The sequence below is a fragment of the Lepidothrix coronata genome, unplaced genomic scaffold, assembly GCF_001604755.1.
Source record: "Lepidothrix coronata isolate B3197 unplaced genomic scaffold, Lepidothrix_coronata-1.0 Scaffold44, whole genome shotgun sequence".
NCBI classification, from domain to species: domain Eukaryota; kingdom Metazoa; phylum Chordata; class Aves; order Passeriformes; family Pipridae; genus Lepidothrix; species Lepidothrix coronata.
The window spans coordinates 1,766,986-1,784,921 of NW_016690224.1; the positions used below are offsets into that span (position 1 = coordinate 1,766,986).

Genomic DNA, 17,936 nt, shown 5'->3' on the forward strand with positions numbered 1-17,936 from the left:
TCCAGGGATGGGGCAGCCACAGCTTCTCTGGGCACCCTGTGCCAGGGCCTCACCACCCTCACAGGTAAGAACTGCTTACTGATATCCAGTCTAAACCTACTGTCTCACTTTGAACCCATTCCCCCTTGTCCTGTCACTCTATGTTCTTGTATAACTTCATCTCCCTCTCCAAGTATCCAAGCAATCAAAGGATTCAGTCTTGCAATATGAAGTCCTGCAAGACTTGGGCAAGGGAGGAAGTGGGAGAAAAAAATGTATCACATGACCACCAAAACTTCATCTCACCTCACCCCACCCCAGGACTTCACATGAAACCTCCAGCAGAAAAAGGGAACAGCCACAAATACCTTGATACAGTCCCTCTCCTTTTAAACACAATGATGTTCCCTCCCTGCATCCCTTTTCCAGTCACTCCATTTTCAGTCCAGTTCTGACAGAACTGTTGTTTCCAGAGTTGTCCAAACCAAAGGTGAACACTATTACAGATGGTCCAAATTTCAAAACACATCATATTTGTGTCTTTGGTTACTTGAATCCAGGTTGAGCAAGACACTGCCATCTGATTTCACTTCATTTTAAAGACAAAAAGCTGGAATATGAACTTAATACTGAAATTTCCAGCTGTTCCACCACTGGCAAGATTCTATTTTGGGATGGGAACCTAAACCACAAACTACAAGGGAATTTGATTATATCTCAACTGGGGAGCCCAGCACATTCAAAAATGTAACACAACCCAAACTTTAAATAAGCTGAAATTTCTGTTCTGGAAGAAGCACAAGGTGTTGGCTGTAACCTGTGAAACACTTGATATGATTCTGGTTTTAGCTGGAACCTCAAATGATTGTATGAAAACCTTTAGAATATGAAGCACTCTGAGACAGAAGCCACCTGTAAAGCTCAGATCTCCCAGGGATCACCCAGAGGGATGTGTTATTTCCTGAGGGTTCACCTGTGTGCTCATCTCACTCCTCCCACACTGTGGCTATTTTCCCTTCAAGATTTCCAGGTGTACAATTCATTTTCTTGAGGAATCACCTGCTCTAGTGGAAGGTGTCCCTGCCCACGGCAGGGGGTGGAACAAGATGAGCTTTAAGGTCCCTTCCAAGCCAAACCAATCTGTGCTGATCTCTCCACTCCCACCACTTTGGAGCTGTATCTCTCCATCCACCATTACATCATTTATCATAATTTACAGTGACAAAAGGACGCCGCAGTGGAAAGTCATTACCCCGAACTGAGAGAGTTGTCTGGCTTCATTTAATCTGTGTCATCTACCATAAAGCCAGAGCAATGAATGCACACAAAAATCATTACACAAAATAATTTATCAGGAGCCACAGTGGGATGGGCAACCAGCAAAGGGAAACACTGCAGCAGTTACCCAAATCCTGGATCCGAGGCAGCTGAGGAGCAGGAATGGGAATTCTCCCAGCAGCCTCCAAACAACCCCCTCTTTTGAGTTTATTTCTTTTATAGCATCTTCTGTCAGCTGGCACTAAAGTTGCCCCAACCTCAGAGATGATGGGGAATGTTGGGATGATGGTAATTTAGCACAGGCTGGGTAAAAAAAAGTTAGTAAAATGAGAAGAGAAGGAAGGAGAGCAAAGTGGAGATAAAAAAAAAAAAAGGACTGAAACTCAGGACAAAACCTCATAAAGGCAAGTAATGTACAGAATACAGGGATTAAACATCCCAGGTGCTTCAGTGCATTTAGGGCCAGATTGGACAAGGCTTGAAGTGTGGAAGGTGTCCCTGCCCATGGCAGGGGGTGGAATGAGATGAGCTTTAAGGTCCCTTCCCACCCAAACCATTCTGGGATTCTGGAATCTCTGCATTTCAGCTCCACTTTTGCTGCCAGCAGAGACAGTTGTTGGACACCACACAAGCTTTGCTGGATAAGGAAAGGGAAGCCTCCCCCACACTCCCACCTCAGGCATTGCTGTTCCAGGAGCTGACCACAGAAGGCCGTGGCCTTTCACATGCTCCCCTCCAAAAAAACCTTCCTTCTCCTCTGCTTTCTCCACTGGCATAAATACCAGAGAAGCTTCTCTGCACACTGTATCCTCATCCACTGCCAAGAGACAGAGTGAATCCTCCCAGAGCTGAACAGAGCCCTGTGAACTGCAGCCACAGACATCACACCAACCCCGTGGGTGCTGCTGACACCCCGGGACCGGCTGATCACCCCCAGTGTGAGCAGCACTTGCCATGGGGAGGGAAAAAACAGGGCTCAGCCCACCCCAGGGCCCCGAGGGAAACACGAGGGAGGGAGCAGGGCCTTGCTGTGCAGAGCTGGGAGCCAGCAGGGCCCTCCCAGCGCCAGGATTCCAGCTGAGGGAAGGAGGTGATAAAATGCTTCTCCCCAGCACTGACCTAGTTCTCTTATCAGGGCTACCAGGGAAGTATCAATGTGCTCAGAGCTGCCACCCTGATCCACTGAATTCTCCTCTCTTGAAGGTTACATGCAAGTTTCCTCCAGATCCTGGGACACATCACAAGCTTCTCTTTTTCTTAAAATCTGTTTTTGGGCAAAGGATGGTAGTTATGAACAGAGAAAGCTTTTCCTCACCACAGTTTCATTAATTTCCCACCAATCACCAGCAGATCCTACCCTTCCCAGCTAACTAAGCACTTTTTTCTAACAGAGTGCTCATGGCAGAAAAAAAGTGTATTTTCAACTTCATTATCTGAAATAATTGGCAAACATAAATCTTCATGTGTGTGACAGAGCTCAGCAGTGGCCACTAGACCTGGAACTCAGCCCCTGATACAGGATGTGTCTGTCCTCTCTGATGCTGAATTTAAGCAGAATTTAAGCAGACAGGTGCTGGGACCTAAGGATGGAAAGAACAAGACCTGCAGGATTCCCCATTCTGCTGAAGTCAGGAAGAGGTGCAGACATGAGGGGATTTGATTAACATGGTATTTTCTAAGGTAAGAACATGTCCTATTAAATCCAGTGGTTTTAAGACATTGCTGGAAACATGAAACTGTAAGTGAGGGGAGGCAGTGAATTGGATCATTCCTTAAAAAATGACAAAAAGACTTACTGAAATTAGAAATCCCAGAATGGTTTGGGTTAGAAGGGACCTTAAGGCTCAGCTCATTCCACCCCCTTCCACGCGCAGGGACACCTTCCACTAGCCCAAGTTGCTCCAAGCCCCATCCAACCTGGCCTTGGACACTTCCAGGGATCCAGGGGCAGCCACAGCTTCTCTGGGCACCCTGTGCTAGGGCCTCACCGCCCTCACAGGGAAGAATTCCTCCTCAGTATCCCATCCAACCCTGCCCTTTGGCAATGGGAAGCCATTACTCTTTGTCCTGTCACTCCAAGCCCTTGTCCAAAGTCCCTCTCCAGCTCTCCTGGAGCCCCCTTTAGGCACTGGAAGGGGCTCTAAGGTCTCCCTGGATTCTTCTCTTCTCCAGGCTGGACACTCCCAGCTCTCCCAGACTGTCTCCAGAGAAGAGGGGCTCCAGCCCCATCTCCAGAGGAGTTGACAAGCTGGTTTCTATTCCTCGATTACAACATGCCATGGCATCCACAGGAAGAAACTACAAAGTTTTTTTAAGGAGATAAATAAGGAGATAGACAGTTGCAGGTCTCAGTTCCTGCAGAGCTGCAGCCCAGGAGCCACCAGGACCTGCAGAGCCCTCAGCTCCGAACACTAAGTTGGTTGGGACACGAATTCCTCCCGACTCTGAAATAAAGCAGAAACAACAGATCAGCACAACCGAGGCTCCCAACCAGCCCAGCCAAGAGTGAGTCAGACTGACCAGGCGAGGAGGCACATTCTCCACATGGCCCAGCCTGACCACAGCGGCTCCACTGGGCTGCTGGACCCAGCACAGCCCCAGGCCTGCCCAGAGCCTGCGGAGAAGCCGATGCTGCCTTGGGAATGTGACCTGGGAGGAGCAGGATGGCCAAGTGCAGCCACATATCAGTGTGGTGGTGTCTGGAGTGTGCTCCCAGGCCTGTAACGGCAAACGGGATGGGCTGGAGACCTGGAGAACATCCCAGGTAGGCTGGAGGTACAGCACAGACCAGCACTGTCCATCACACACCAGCGTGGTCCATCACACTGGAATTTTAAATGGAGACACTCAACTCCAAAAAGCAACAATGAGCTTGGTTGTCACCTCCTAAAAAACATCTTCATCCAGTCAGAGTGGCCTCCACTTCTCACCACCCACCCAACAGGTGAGGCACCCACTAAACTACTTTTGGTGTTCTCCAAATGCACCCAACAATGGTTAATTGTCAAAGACAGGACAATATCCTCCCACAGAACGTGGGAGTTCGGGCAGGACAACGCAAACATCTCGGGTTTTAATGCAGTACAAACAAGCTGCAAAATGAATCTCAGTTCTCCCAGTTGGAGCTGGCATGTGTTCCTCCACATTTCCATTTGCTGTCCTGCCAGCTCTTCTGGCCAAGCAGCCTATAATTCCAAGAGCACCATTGTCATTCTGTCCCGTTTCCGTAACGTGCAATTTGAAATCAGGGCTGGGGGAGGGAGGAAGGGACCGGAGGAGGCTGAAACTCAAATCCAGATAGTTCAATCTGCTCACTTGATTTTAAATCCCTATCTCGTGGTACCAATTACAGCCCCTCAAACATCTGTTTCAGCAAAGGCTTCCAAGTTCAAACACATTTCCTCTGTCCTACAGATGTTCCTTGTTGCTGATCTGTCGTGGGGCAAGGCTGCTGTCCCTGGCACCAACCTGCTGTCAAACCATGAATGCAACACAAAGCTCCTTTCTCACCTCTCTGGGCAGGCAAGAAGACAAAAATTATCTCAGGACGTGTATTTAGTCTGTTGAGGAGCTTTAATAAACATTCCTGCTATGCTATGAAGAAAGATTTCAGATCCAAAAAGGAAAAACATCTTCCTATGCCCTGTGCCAGGGATGAGGGCCACCACTGTCCCTGATACCTCTTCCTACCCCCTCTGCCAGGGATGAGGGTATCACCGTCCCTGACAGCTCCATGGCACCAGTTCCATGTCCCCGCCTCCCTGACAGGGAGAATCACACCCATCCCAACACACTCTGGCCAAAGGCAGATTCCTTGGGGAATTCTTGGACCTGCAGCTGCTCTCAGCTGGAGAACCGGTTCCCAGCAAGGGGTGTGAAGAATTCCAGCCTGTGCCTGATGACCTTTAAGCTTTACTTACCTGTTGGCTTGGCAGTCACGCTGCTGCACGTGCAACCCACACCTCCAGCCCCTCGGGAATCCCTGTGGCATTTACAGCAGCTCTGGAGGAGCCTGGCCAAATCAACAGGCACAATTCCACCCAGATAAGCCCCAGCTGGTTTTTCTGTGAGCTTTCCAAGCCCTTCAGAATTCCTCCAGCAGAGCAGAAGATCGATGTGGCAAAGGACAGAATATAAAGAATAAAAAGATAACCTTTACCCTCCAAAAGAAACATCAGGGAGGAAAGTAGAGTAGAGAGATAACCTGACCCTTCCCAGGGGTGCCCACCCTTAAACAGCAGCACCTTAAAGCACCACACAGAACAAACTGCTCCAGAGAGGAGCAATTTTCCTGGCAGCGGCCAGGAAAGAGCTGCTGCAGGCACAGCAACACTCAGCTAGAAGAGTTTTGTGCCTACACTTCAGGCTGTGCTAAAGCAGAATATATTGCAGAGGAATGTCTGGCAACTCTTGGTTGCCTAAGCTGGCTCAGGATTTTTTTTCTTGCCTTGCAAATTGATCTCAGCAGATTCAAAAATTAAAATCGACCTTAAAAAATATCACTGAAAGAATTTAATCTACCTCCCGTTCTGAACAAGGCAGTTTTGTCCCCATTTACTCCAACCTGCAAGATATGGTTCAATTAATGTGAGTACTGCAGAAAGGAATTAAGTGAGAAATTAAGAGTTGAAAAGGTGTAAGAATGGCCATTTATCCACACACACATCCCACCACGTGTGCTGGGGCAAATACCTGAACCATGTGTAAAACAACAACTACCCTTAGTAGTACATGCTACAAGTATTCCCCAGACCCTGAGTAAAACATGAAACCTCACATTCCCAACGTGGAAAAGAAGGATCCCAATCTGTTTGACACAGGTGTGGTGAAAAATGCCAAGTAAATGAGTCAGCTGGGGGTTCAAGATTCCAGCAGGAACCAACAAACCACCATAAGGGTTTTTAAGTATTTTAAGTAAAAATGAAAAAAAATAAGGCAACTTCAGGGGCAATTCCAACCCTGGGTGGTGCTCAGCATGGAGCCTTTGCTGATGACAGTCCTCCCTATCCTACCATCATCTGCCCAGCACAGCCAGTTTGCCCAGCTCCCATGGGACACAGTGCTTCCTATGGAATGGATTTGTTATTGCTGCTAATCCCTGGTGCTGCTAATTACACCCATTAGCAGTTTGTCCAGGATCCAGATCTGCAGCACTGTAGGATGGCAAGTCCCCATCAGATTGTTGGAAGGGACCTTAAAGATCACCCAATGCCACCCTCTGCCACAGGCTGGGACACCTGCCACTAACACAGGTTGCTCCAAGCCCCATCCAACCAGGCCTGGAACACTTCCAGGGATGGGGCAGCCACAGCTTCTCTGGGCAACCTGTGCCAGGGCCTCACCACCCTCACAGGGAAGAATTACTTCCTAAAATGTGACCTAAATTTCCCCTCTTTCAGTTTGAACCCATTTCCCCTTGTCCTGTCACAATGGTTCCTGATAGAATTGAAGACTTCAACGGAACAGGGCACTGCAAAATGTGATGTTTCAATAGAGCAGGTTTATATATTTATTTAAGATAAACAATGGATTTTCAATGGCTCCAGAACAGTGTCTCTATGGCAACTATATGCAGAATCAGGGGGGAGGGAGGGGAAGTTCCCATATTTCTAAATACTCAAGCCAGAGTGATTTGAAGTCCATTTTCCAGGGATTACTTATCCCAGGAACTGCAGGTGCAATGCACTGCCCAGGTTCATACAGGGATGCAAACAAGGAGTAGTTTCAGGCATATCATTCCCGTGGAGTTTTAGGGAATCCTGCTGAGACATATTTTACAAAGCTGTGGAAATGGCTGCTGTCATATTCAGCTAAGAATTATTATCTATATGCTTGTTCCTACATAGGAACTCTCATTCAGAGATGTTATGGGCAGCCAAAATCTGGAAAACCACAGGGAAACCCTGGTCCTTCCTACAAGGAACACTTGGCCTCAAGCACAGTTCAGCAACACTCCAAAGGAGAGCTGGGAGCTCAGCTCAGCACACCCAGGCTGAGCCTTAATCACTTTAAGTCAGATCCCACCACTGGTTTATTTCCATTGCTCCTTCAAATTCAATTATTAAAAAGGAAAACAAGACAAACCTAATTATGCTGGACTGAGAGGCCCAGCTCAGTGTCACTCACTGGAACTTCCCTCCCAAGAGCCAGACCTCAGACATCATTACCCACCCAGAGCAAAAAGCACATTATACACCATTTATTGTTATCACCAACAAAATGTGGACTGAGACAAAGCCAGGGATGTCAAAGGAGCAAAATGATAATGCTGAAGAAATTCTCCTTTCTCCAATGCAGGTGATTCTACCTTGATTCTACCCCAAATTCATCAGCAATGAAAGGCACAGAGGAGAAATGGTACAACAGCCCACATTGTGCTTTATCACCTCCAAATCAAGGAGATTCTTTCTATCCACCAAGAGCACATCAGAAGGTTGGCAGCTTTCAAAAACCATGGCTTTGCCTCTTTGAAGGCAGTAGCAGATACAATTTTCACTATTTCTCAGTCAAGTTCCTGACCCACAGAGCAGGATTTTAAAGCTTTTAGGATGTTCCATCACAAAATCCTCTTCCATTTCAGGAGCACTTTGTGACTTGTTAGGTTTGTTTGCTCCAAGGGATCACCCCTGTTTTACTGACATCAGGAATTACACGGGAGAGGGGTAAAATTATCCGCTTGCCCAACAGTCACCTTCTGCTTCATAGGTACTTCATCCATATCCAGCCATTAATTCTGACTGGATTTATAGTGCCTACACAAACCCAGGCAGGCACATACACAACTAGGGGCTGGTGATACAACTAATGGTTGGTTTATTCCATTAGGATCCTCTCCAGCTTGCTCCTCCAAGGACCAGCTCTGAAAAGCAGTTCAGTGTCACACTGGCATTTTACAGGTCTATATGTGGTTTTAGATGATAAAACCCACACAAAAAGACACGTGCTGAACAATTATAACCTCAAAAAGAAACAAATAATCCATTTTTTGTAGAGTTACTCACAGGAGGAAAATCAGAACAAAGCAATCCTATTAGCAGATAAAAAGAAAGGGCCCAGTGAACAATTCCCAACCATACTGGTGTATCCAACACGTTCAGAAAAACAGACTTTCACTGCTGCTTTCCTGAGTCACTCAGCTAAGATAAGCCAAGCCTTTTTCTGCTCAGTTTTGACTTGGCTTTCACCCCACCAGCACCTGCAACTGTGCATAACGTGACAAAACCCCAGCAGTTCACATCCTGTCAGCCTAAAGCCACCAACAATCTGACTTTTCACATGAGGCTCCCGGACCAGGGTGACTAAACTGAAGCTCTAAGCAGTTTCTAATCAGACTAATTTCAGAGTTCACCACCAGAATACACCAGCCCAAAAATATTAAGCAGGGGAGACCACAGGGAAAGAGCTAGAAGAGAACACAGCCATTTAATTCTTGTTCATATGCCCTGTAAAGGCTTAAACTGGGGCACTTCAAATCCTCAGTGAGTTTCTGTTCCAACACATCCTCAGAGAAGGGCTGAGATTATCACAAAAGCCTCAGTAAAGCAAAATCAAAACAAACAAAGCAAGACTTTAAAAGTCAAGTGAAAATGTGCCTGTGAGCTTGCCCGAGAGGACATTCCTGGCCCTGGGAGTGGTGCTCTGATGACCTCACCGAGCTGCAAACCCAGGCCAGGAAGTGTTTTGCTCATGTCTTCAAAATAGGAAGCTGGCACTCGAGTGATATTCCTCAGAATTGATCACCAAATTAAACCCAACATCATAAATCCTCTTCCCATCATAGCACAACGTTGTCCTTTAATGAGCCACGTGACGAAGCCGTCGGTAAAGTCCAATATTGGCCATGGATGTGATGGATGGAGCAGCCACCGAGGGCAGAGCCCAGTGCCCTGTGCTGCATCGCCCAGGGAAAAGCTGATATTTCCCCCTTCTGTGCATTCCTCCTCATTGCCATTAAACTGAATCCCTGCCTTTCGCTTGGAGTGAGTCCCAGAAGTGACAGATGCAATAAGCATGAAGATTTCACTTGAAAAAATCCGATGGTGTTTGAAAAGACAGCTCGGGAGAAGACACAGCAATGCCAACAGAGAACACAAATGCTGATTAAAGCAATCTGGATAAAAGGCTACAAGTGACCACTGAAAAATTACTATTATGAAGTGCTGGATTAAAACAAACACCAGCAAATGCTCCCTGAGTGGGTCAGGTCTTAGTGGGGCTACTGAAAATACAAAAAAACCTATACAGCCAAAATAAACACACGGTGCCACAACAGTATTTGATCTACCTTTGTGTACACAGTCTTTAGCAAACATCACTATTAGCTGCAATGAAATGTCTCGGGGAGTGCAGAGCCATCTGTTTTCTCCCCCCCACCCCGAGCAGAAAAGATGATTCAAGGCTTGTTATTCAAATGAAAATGGAATATCCCCTGTCCTGCCTCCCGCACAAAACACCCGCTGCTTTCTCCACATCCCCACACGCTTCTCCCAGGACACACTGTGCCATTCACACCATTTTCCCACACTCCAGAGCTTCCCTCACGCAACTGCTCGTGGAGGAACACGGAGGGAGAGGGTGGTGCCGGGTAATTTGGGTACAGCCTGGCCTAAAATTAAACCAGAATGGGGAAATTCAGCAGCATACTGACAAATCAGCCCCAGCCTGGTGTGTTCAGAGTGCCCCTCTCCTATTTTTCCATCATCCTTGGTCTTGCTCCCACGCACATCTCCATGAACAGGCTGAACAGATGTGCTCAGACCAACTCCAGCTATAAAAAGCCCCCCAACCCTAATGTGTATCACTTATCCTCAACCATAAAACTGCATCAATCAGTTTTGTTTCCAGGCAGCTTTCAATGCCTTTTTTTTTTTTTAAATACATATATTTTTTTAGACCTATCTCCTGTGCAGTCAGTCAGTCGCAGCATCACGTTGTCTGGCTGGGGGTCCTACAGCTGCACCTCTGCGTGGTGGTGTTGGGACACCTTCCCGTGTGTCCAGCACCTTCCCGGGTACCTTGAGTGGAGGGACTGGGAATTTCACAAAGCACAGGTGAGGACTAACCTTTAAATCCCATCTTTGGCATATCACTGTTAAACAATGTGGCTTCCTGCACAGGAAAACAAAGCCCCCCACGGCGGGGGGTGGGATGAGATGCTCGTTAAGGTCCTTTCCAACCCAAACCATTCCGGGATTCTCTGACGATCCCATGACATGTCACACATCCCAGGGACTCCATGCGTCTCCTGAACAGCCTCGAAAGAACCACTAATAACGGCGTGACCAGGACCTGCTCCACGAGAGCCTACGGCAAACACCCCCAAACTAACCCCGCATCGGGGCGCTCATCTTTTGTCCTCCGCCTCGGTGCTCGGCGGGCACGGGCGCTCCGGGGGCGGCACACGCCGCTGGCACCGAGCGGCTGCTGCATCGCCGGGAGGAAGAGAGGGAAGGGGGGGGAAAAAACAAACAAACAAACAAGGGCAAACGTGCGGAACAAAAGCCCCCCAGCGCCGTCCCCGCCGCGGCATCAGGTGCGCGGCGGGAGCGCCCGGCGCCGCCGCCCCGCCCAGGGCTTGCCCTGCCCGGCGGCCCCGGCCGGATGCGGATGCGGCGGCGACCCCGCGCCGCTGCCTAATAAGGAGGGAGCGGGGAGCGGCCGGGGCAGGGGCGGTGCGGGGAGGGCGCTCCCGCCGCGGGCCCCGAGCTGACAGCGGCCGCCGCCTCACGGAGCGCCCGCCGGCCCCGCGCGGGAAGGGCCCGCCCGGCCGGACCCCCGCCCTGCCCGCCGCCCTCCCGCGGGCACCGCGCCGCCCTCCCGCCCCCTCCGAGCCGCAGCGCCGCTCCTCCCCGGAGACGCCCGCCCGCTCGCCTTGACCGCCCCCGAGCCGCACCGCGATGCCGAGCCGCCTCCCGCGTCCGCTCCTCAGCCCGGCGGAGCCGCCGCCTCCGCCTCCTCCTCCGCCCGCCGCCGCCGCCCGACTGAGAGCCGCGGGGCGGGGCGGGGCAGCGCGGCCGCGGGGACACGCCCCTCCCGAGGCCACGCCCCCTGCGGGACACGGCCCCTCCGCGCAGGCACCGCCCGCTCCCGCCTCTCGGGGGGGCGGGGCAGCAGGGGGAGTGGCGGCCCGCCCGGCCAATGGCGGCACGGCGATCGCCGCCACGCGCGGTCGCGCGCTCTCAGGCTCCGCCCCGCCGCCCCTCGGTGGGGAGGGAGGGGGAGGGAGGTCATGGGGGACCTTCGTGAGGGGCAGGTCACGTCCTTCCTGAGGGGCCGGCGTGTCCCCCCGAGGGACAAGGCATGTCCCCCCCTCAGGGACCGGTCGTGTCATCCTTGAGGGACCAGCCGTGTTATCCCTGAGGGACCAGGCATGTCCCCCTCTCAGGGACCGGCCGTGTCCCCCCTGAGGTATCGATCATGTCCTCCCTCAGGAACCGGTCGTGTCTGCCCTGAGGGATCGGCCATATGATCCCCGAGGGTCCAGTCATGTCCCCCCTGAGGGACCGGCCGTGTGTCCCTGAGCGATCAGAGCCTGGTGTCCTCAGAAGCAACCCTGAGGAGAACCAGCAGACCCACAGGAAAACAACCACCTCCCCTCATTTTGTCACACCGACTCGCTGCGGCTGTTGCGAGAAAAGGACGGTGACAAAAGCCCCTGGCTAAAGACCGCGAAGCAAAACCCTCGCTAAAAATCACACTACAACAAGACACACAGGGCAGCAGCTTGAAATCATAGGTTCTCCCCGTTGCACTCAAAGTAAAGACCATTTGGGGTTGCTGCGCTGTGTGGTGTAAGGTTTGTACCTCGGCTGTTCTAACAGGTCACAGCAGGGTGAGCACTTTTCAGCACACACCTGGATGCTCACAGGTAACACCACACTGGGAATCATTTGGTGCCTCAGGGAGCCTGAAGAGCGAATGAACAACCAAGAGCAGAGCCCACATCCCTCAGTGTTACCATACATGGCCAAAACCAAAACTCCTTGAGCTTCCTCATACGTTTTGGCCAATGTTTGCGCATTCATTTGCATGCGGTTTGGTACTTAAGGGGGGGGTGATGGTTCAGGGCAGTGACACCCCGCTAATTCCCCTTCTAATCCTTCAGAATTTGGAGGAATATGTCATGAGGAGATGAGATGAGCTGAGAACCCTCCTCTTCCCCCATGAAGCTGTGCCAGGACCATGAACTACCTCCAGTAAAATCTAGGTGTTAAAACACTTCAAAAACCTCAAGGAGATACAATTGTCCCGGTCTTGCTGGTGACTGTCACAGCTGATGGAAACATCAGTAGCTACAGATTAAACAAATGTTATCCAACATATGTTAAACTTTGACACTAGTTAAACCATTGATTCAATAAGCAGGAAAGCCTCTCTTACCTACTGAACAATACCTTGATAATAAAATGATACACCCAGAGATTAGAGTGGCAATGCTGCATCCCTGCCCACGGCACCGTAAAATTAATTAATAGCTTCCTTCTGAACGCCAGCCCAGCACACTGACACCACCCTCCTTCCTCAAACAATCGTGTTCAAGCTAAAAAAGAAGAAAACAAAAGCAGTTTGGCAGCCTGGGAGCAGAGCTGCAGGTAACCCCGAGTCAGTGGGTTTGGGGTGTGATTCACATTTTCCACGTAAGTACGTGACGCGCTGAGTCAGTGATTGAGCTGAGAGCCCTGGCTGCCCATCCTTCATTTATTAGGAGCCTCAAACCTGTGTGTGTGGCTTGAAATTTTTTAAAAGTTATATTTTAATCACGTACCAGGCAATGCTTTACCCTGGACTGGAAAACAAGAGCCAAGGCAGCAGCACTCAGCACCACCCAGCAGCTCAAAAGAGGAACTGAAGGAAGACTTTTGGCCTCCAGCTAAAAAGAAAGTGGCACAAAGTGAAATTTGCTCTGAGAAATCTGATTGAAGCCTAATCCTCTCAACAACTGCCACTGCCATGGTGGATCCTGCAGGGATGGACAATCCCTGCTCAACACGGTGCTGGAAGAGTCGCTAAGGATGGATTCAGGTGGAAATGATCCCTGTGGAATTTTTGCTACAGCTTCCTAAAACACCAGGATGGAAATGCTGCAAAGATCACCCAGACTCTTGCCTGGATTAATGAGCTATTTAGATCACAACTGTACTAGGTACATGAATTTTGGGCTGAAGTCTCCAACAAACAGAAGCAACAGCTCAGGTTTTACACAAACGCTTTGATTTCACTGTAACCACTAATCTTCTTCACTTCAGCTGAATAAAACCATCCTAACAAACAGTTTAAATGATGTCTAGAATGCTGCAAGCCCAACGACTTGTCAAAATATGCCACAAATCCTAATTTTTCTGAAGGAAAATACCCTATTACCAAATTTTGCAGCTCCAAGGAGCCACACAGCAAGGTTTATCCCATTTTATCTGTACCAACACGCCTGGTTATTACATTTTAAAGACTCCATTTCCCCAGTTTTAGCCATCCCACATATTTTCCCCTCGGCTCCAGCACTGCAAGATTGCTGCAAAGTATCTCACAGCCTTTATACGGAAACAGTACCGTGGCTACAGACTCCACCTCTGAAACTTATGTCAGCGGCTAAATTTAGCTTCCTGCAAATATGCATCAATTCCATCTCTGCAAGAAATCACCCTGGTTTGCTCCTGATGTGTTTTATAAGTACCACATTTGGTGTGTCCCACAGCCCCCCTTTCCAGGGTGCTGTTTGGAGTCAGAAAAGGTAAAGAAACACCTGAAGCATCTCTTTTTAGGAGAAATTTTGATGCCTTCAGCTGGTACCCTGCAATTTGGAATCTCTGAGCAACCCCAGATGGGCATCAAACCCCGTCAGGAGAAGCAGTAAAGTCATTTGAGGGATGAATTTATCCTGCATGTCTCAGTTTGCTGAAATCCTCATCGCTAAATATATTCTGAATGGAGGGAAATGGCTTAGGGAGGGTTTAGGGAGATCAGCACTTTAAAGTCCTGTTATTTTGCAGCTTAACTTGTAAGTCACGCAAAATATGCCAGACAGGACAGTTTGGACCTGGTTTCCAATTTATACAGCTTTTCAAGGAGTTTGATGTCCCTATTTATCTATTTCCTGAAGCCTTTTGAATTTATTATTACATTTACTTTATTGTAATATTTGTTTAACAGGAAGCACTAGGTTCTCCCACCTGAAATTTGAATATTTCTTTTATATTTCTCTTTCACATCTCCTATCATTTAGGGATCTCATCCCATCATTAAATACTCAAGGCCAGACTCAGCAGCATTAGGAAGAGCTGCTCCCACTGAAATCAGTAACGTGATCTTACCTTTCATTTAATATTACTGGAATTTAGTGCTTTTTTAATGCAGGGAAATGTTCCCTGCCCATGGCAGGGGGTTGGAATGAGATGATCTTTAAGGTGCCTTCCAACCCAACCCATTCTGGGATTCTATGAAGTCCGAACTGACTGCAATGACAAACCCACCCCAAGCCATTCTCCCTGTGTGGAATTAGATTTACTTTTAGCATTAATTTGCTTTTTCTGTCTCTTTTCCTCAGTGTCCATGGGCACGGAGGGAGTTCCAGGGGCAGCTGTATGAAACCATCCCAATCCTGATTTTTAAAAGACATTTCAAAGATCATCAACTGTTGAGCGGCTGCCAAGATGAATTTGTCCTAAGAGCCACCATGGAACAGCTCCTGATAATGGCAAATCGATTCCGTCTCGACAACGGGATCTGCCCAAGGAAGTGCCTCCCAGCTCCTGCAAAGTGTTTGTCTGGAGAGGGAGAGAGAGAGAGAGAGAGAGAGAGAGAGAGAGAGAGCGCAAAATCCCTTTGGATTGGCCTTATTCAGTCCTTGGCCAGAAAGGGGAGCTGTAGAATTAGGGAATGAAGATAAGGAGAACAAAATGTTCCAGGAGATATTTTAAAACAACAGGCAGGGAGGGAGAAGTGAAGGAGAGTGAATCTGAGCTCGTGGGCAAGGAGAGAGGAAAACCTGGATTAAAGCAGAGGGTCAGGAGCCAGCACCCCCGAGCTTTATTCCCAGCTCTGTGTGACTTGGAACCACCACTGAGCTACTTCCAGACCCCAAAGTTGGGGTCAAATCCCAAACCCCCTCCCCAAAGGGTGATAAAATCTGCTGTGGTGAGCGAGGGCCTGTGCTGACATCGTGTCTGTGCTGCTTGGAATGGCTGGGAGATGCTGGAGATGGATAAGGAATGAGTGAACATTAGGCCAGGATGGGCATTAATAATTTATGCCACTGTTATTAATGATTTACAATAGATTTCATCAAGCACATCTCTTACTGCATCTACCCACTCTCACACATTTTGTGCAGTAATATCGATGTCAAACACATCCCTCCCAACTCAGCTGTAGGAAAGGCACCCAAAAGAGTGCTTTTACAGCAGAAAGAAACCTCTAATTTCAATTTCTATTTCCTCATGTATTTTTCTCCATCATCAGACAGGATTGTAAAATATATTTTCATTTCTTTCCTATTTTTGCAGTGAAGGGGAGGTAAGTCCCAAAACCTAATTAAAATGTTGGGCCACCAAATAAAACCAAAGCAATTACTTGCAACAGATGGGATTTCCTTTGTTGCTGTCTCTGGATGATTAACGAGGAGGAGAGAGACAAGAAAGCAGAACACAAAAAGCGGAAAAAAAAAAGAGAAAGGAAAAAAAAAAGCAAACTGTATTTTATTTACAACATGAAAATCCTGGGATTGACACTTCCTAGCATCCTGAAATCCTGAATAGCAGCAAAAAATCAGGCAGGCAGGGAAGGAGCCGGGGCTGGGTGCTGGTTTTCCTGGGCACTGAGCACAGACCTCATTATTTAACCACTTTGGAATCCTTTTGCCATCTCCTTCTGTTTCTCTCCCTGCTGTCTAGGATCAAGTTGGACCAAAGGTGCTGGAAAAATCAGAGATATAAGAGAGGAATCATGTAAGGGTAAATACAGGCGAGGTGTTTGTGTTTGAGATTTGGGAAGACAAATGTTTTAAACAGCTTTTCAAAACCCCAGCAGGCTGTCATGGACAGAGCAAATTGAGAAGCTGTTCCTGCTCTTCTTCCTGCTCCAGTGGAAGGTGTCCCTGCCCTTGTCAGGGGGTGGAACAAGATGAGCCTTTGGGTCCCTCCCAACCTGAAACTTTCTGTGATTCCATGATTTTTTATTGCAATATTTTCACAGTTCAGCACTGAAATATTGTCTCAGCCCTCCATCCTTATTTCTTCTGGAGAACAAGGAGGTGCCAGGAGGGATTTACTGCAGCCAGTATTGCCCTGGGGATGGAGCTGATTCCTTATATCCCTTCTCACCCCCTTCTTCTGCCAAACCACCCATTACATCCATTGCATCCACCTGCTCCTTCCATTCCTGGGAAGGATGGGCTGATCAAACATCCCTGTGTGGCTGATGGGAACACTCCACATCAGCTGTGCCACTGATATCGGACAATTCCCACCCAGGAGCAGCAGAGATCCAGACACTGGGATAACACCAACCCCGTCCCTGCTCCATTCTCAGAGCCTGGCACAGCCAGTTTGTAGTGACAAACAGCTCTCAACCCTATTTCTTTACACTGGGAGAATGACAGCATGTCCTCAGCTGCCTCCTGGGGGGACAGGACCTGTTTGTCATCCCTGCAGGGATTCTGTTATCCCTGACACACAAACTGTGGCACGTCCCTGCTCCGCCTCAGTGTCGCGACAGCAACCGACAGCACAACGTGCCTGGTGCTGTGGGATAATCACACCTATTTTTTTAAGCAAACACACGACTCAGTTCAAAGCCACCATAGATTTCCTGTGCCTTAAAACACTTATTTTCCCTTATAAGGAAATGCACAATTGCAGATTGTCACTGAACAGAAGATGTTGAGTTAAGCAGCGTGGGTCGGGTGGCTCCTTGCAGGATCCACTCTCTCACACAAACACTCATTTCTGTCCTTCTCTATTTCTGCAGAACTGCTGTTTTACCAGGAAAATTTCAACAAAGTTCACTTATCTGTATTTTTTCAGTGAAAGGCTTTCCAAGTTGATGTCATTCTCCTGAAAGGCTTATTCAGTGAAGTCACAGTGCAGGAGAAAAAGAACTTAAGGAAAATAATGCTTCTTTTTAATGCCACAGCTAAAATAAAATTATACTGGCTCACCCAGTGCCTGGAGAGACAGAGGCACATAATCCCACATGGCAGTGGGAGGGAGCATCCTATGGGCACTGCTGCACTGTGGCTGTTGAAAAAGCAATATATTGTATTTATTCCTATACAGGAGAGTCTGACAAAGCAAATCTTTCTCCAAAACAATTTCACTGCACAAAGTGCTTTGAACCAACACCTGAATTCCATCCTGTCTCGTTACAAGATTCCACGTGCCCTGAGCACATCCCATCTGTCACTCGGCCATTCCAGGCAGGTATTTTCCAACCACCTCCGTGCTCCCACCTCCCCTCCCCTCCATCCCCGGTGCAGTGCCCTCCAGGACCCCCAGGGCAGAGCCAGGAGCCCTCACTCCTCACCTTTCTTGGGCGCTGGTGGTGCCGCTGCCCCCTCTGACGCCTTGGGCTTTTCGAAGGTTTTCTTGGCGTCGGCGACTGTCAGCACGTTCTCATCCTCCTGACTCTTCCTCCCCTTCCGCTCCGGCTCCTCCAAGCCCCCTCCTCCCGCAGTCCTGCCCCCAGGG

At 48.9% G+C, this 17,936-nt stretch overlaps 1 protein-coding gene across 1 annotated transcript in view; it reads right to left on the reverse strand.

Moving 5' to 3' along the window:
- CORO1C (coronin 1C) overlaps positions 1-11,250 on the reverse strand; it is a 43,315-nt gene extending 32,065 nt beyond the window's left edge. Inside the window, exon 1 of the mRNA XM_017814403.1 lies at positions 11,150-11,250. The gene's annotated coding sequence lies outside the window, so the exon portion shown is untranslated. The remainder of the gene's footprint in view (positions 1-11,149) is intronic.
- Between the last annotated feature and the right edge of the window lie 6,686 nt (positions 11,251-17,936).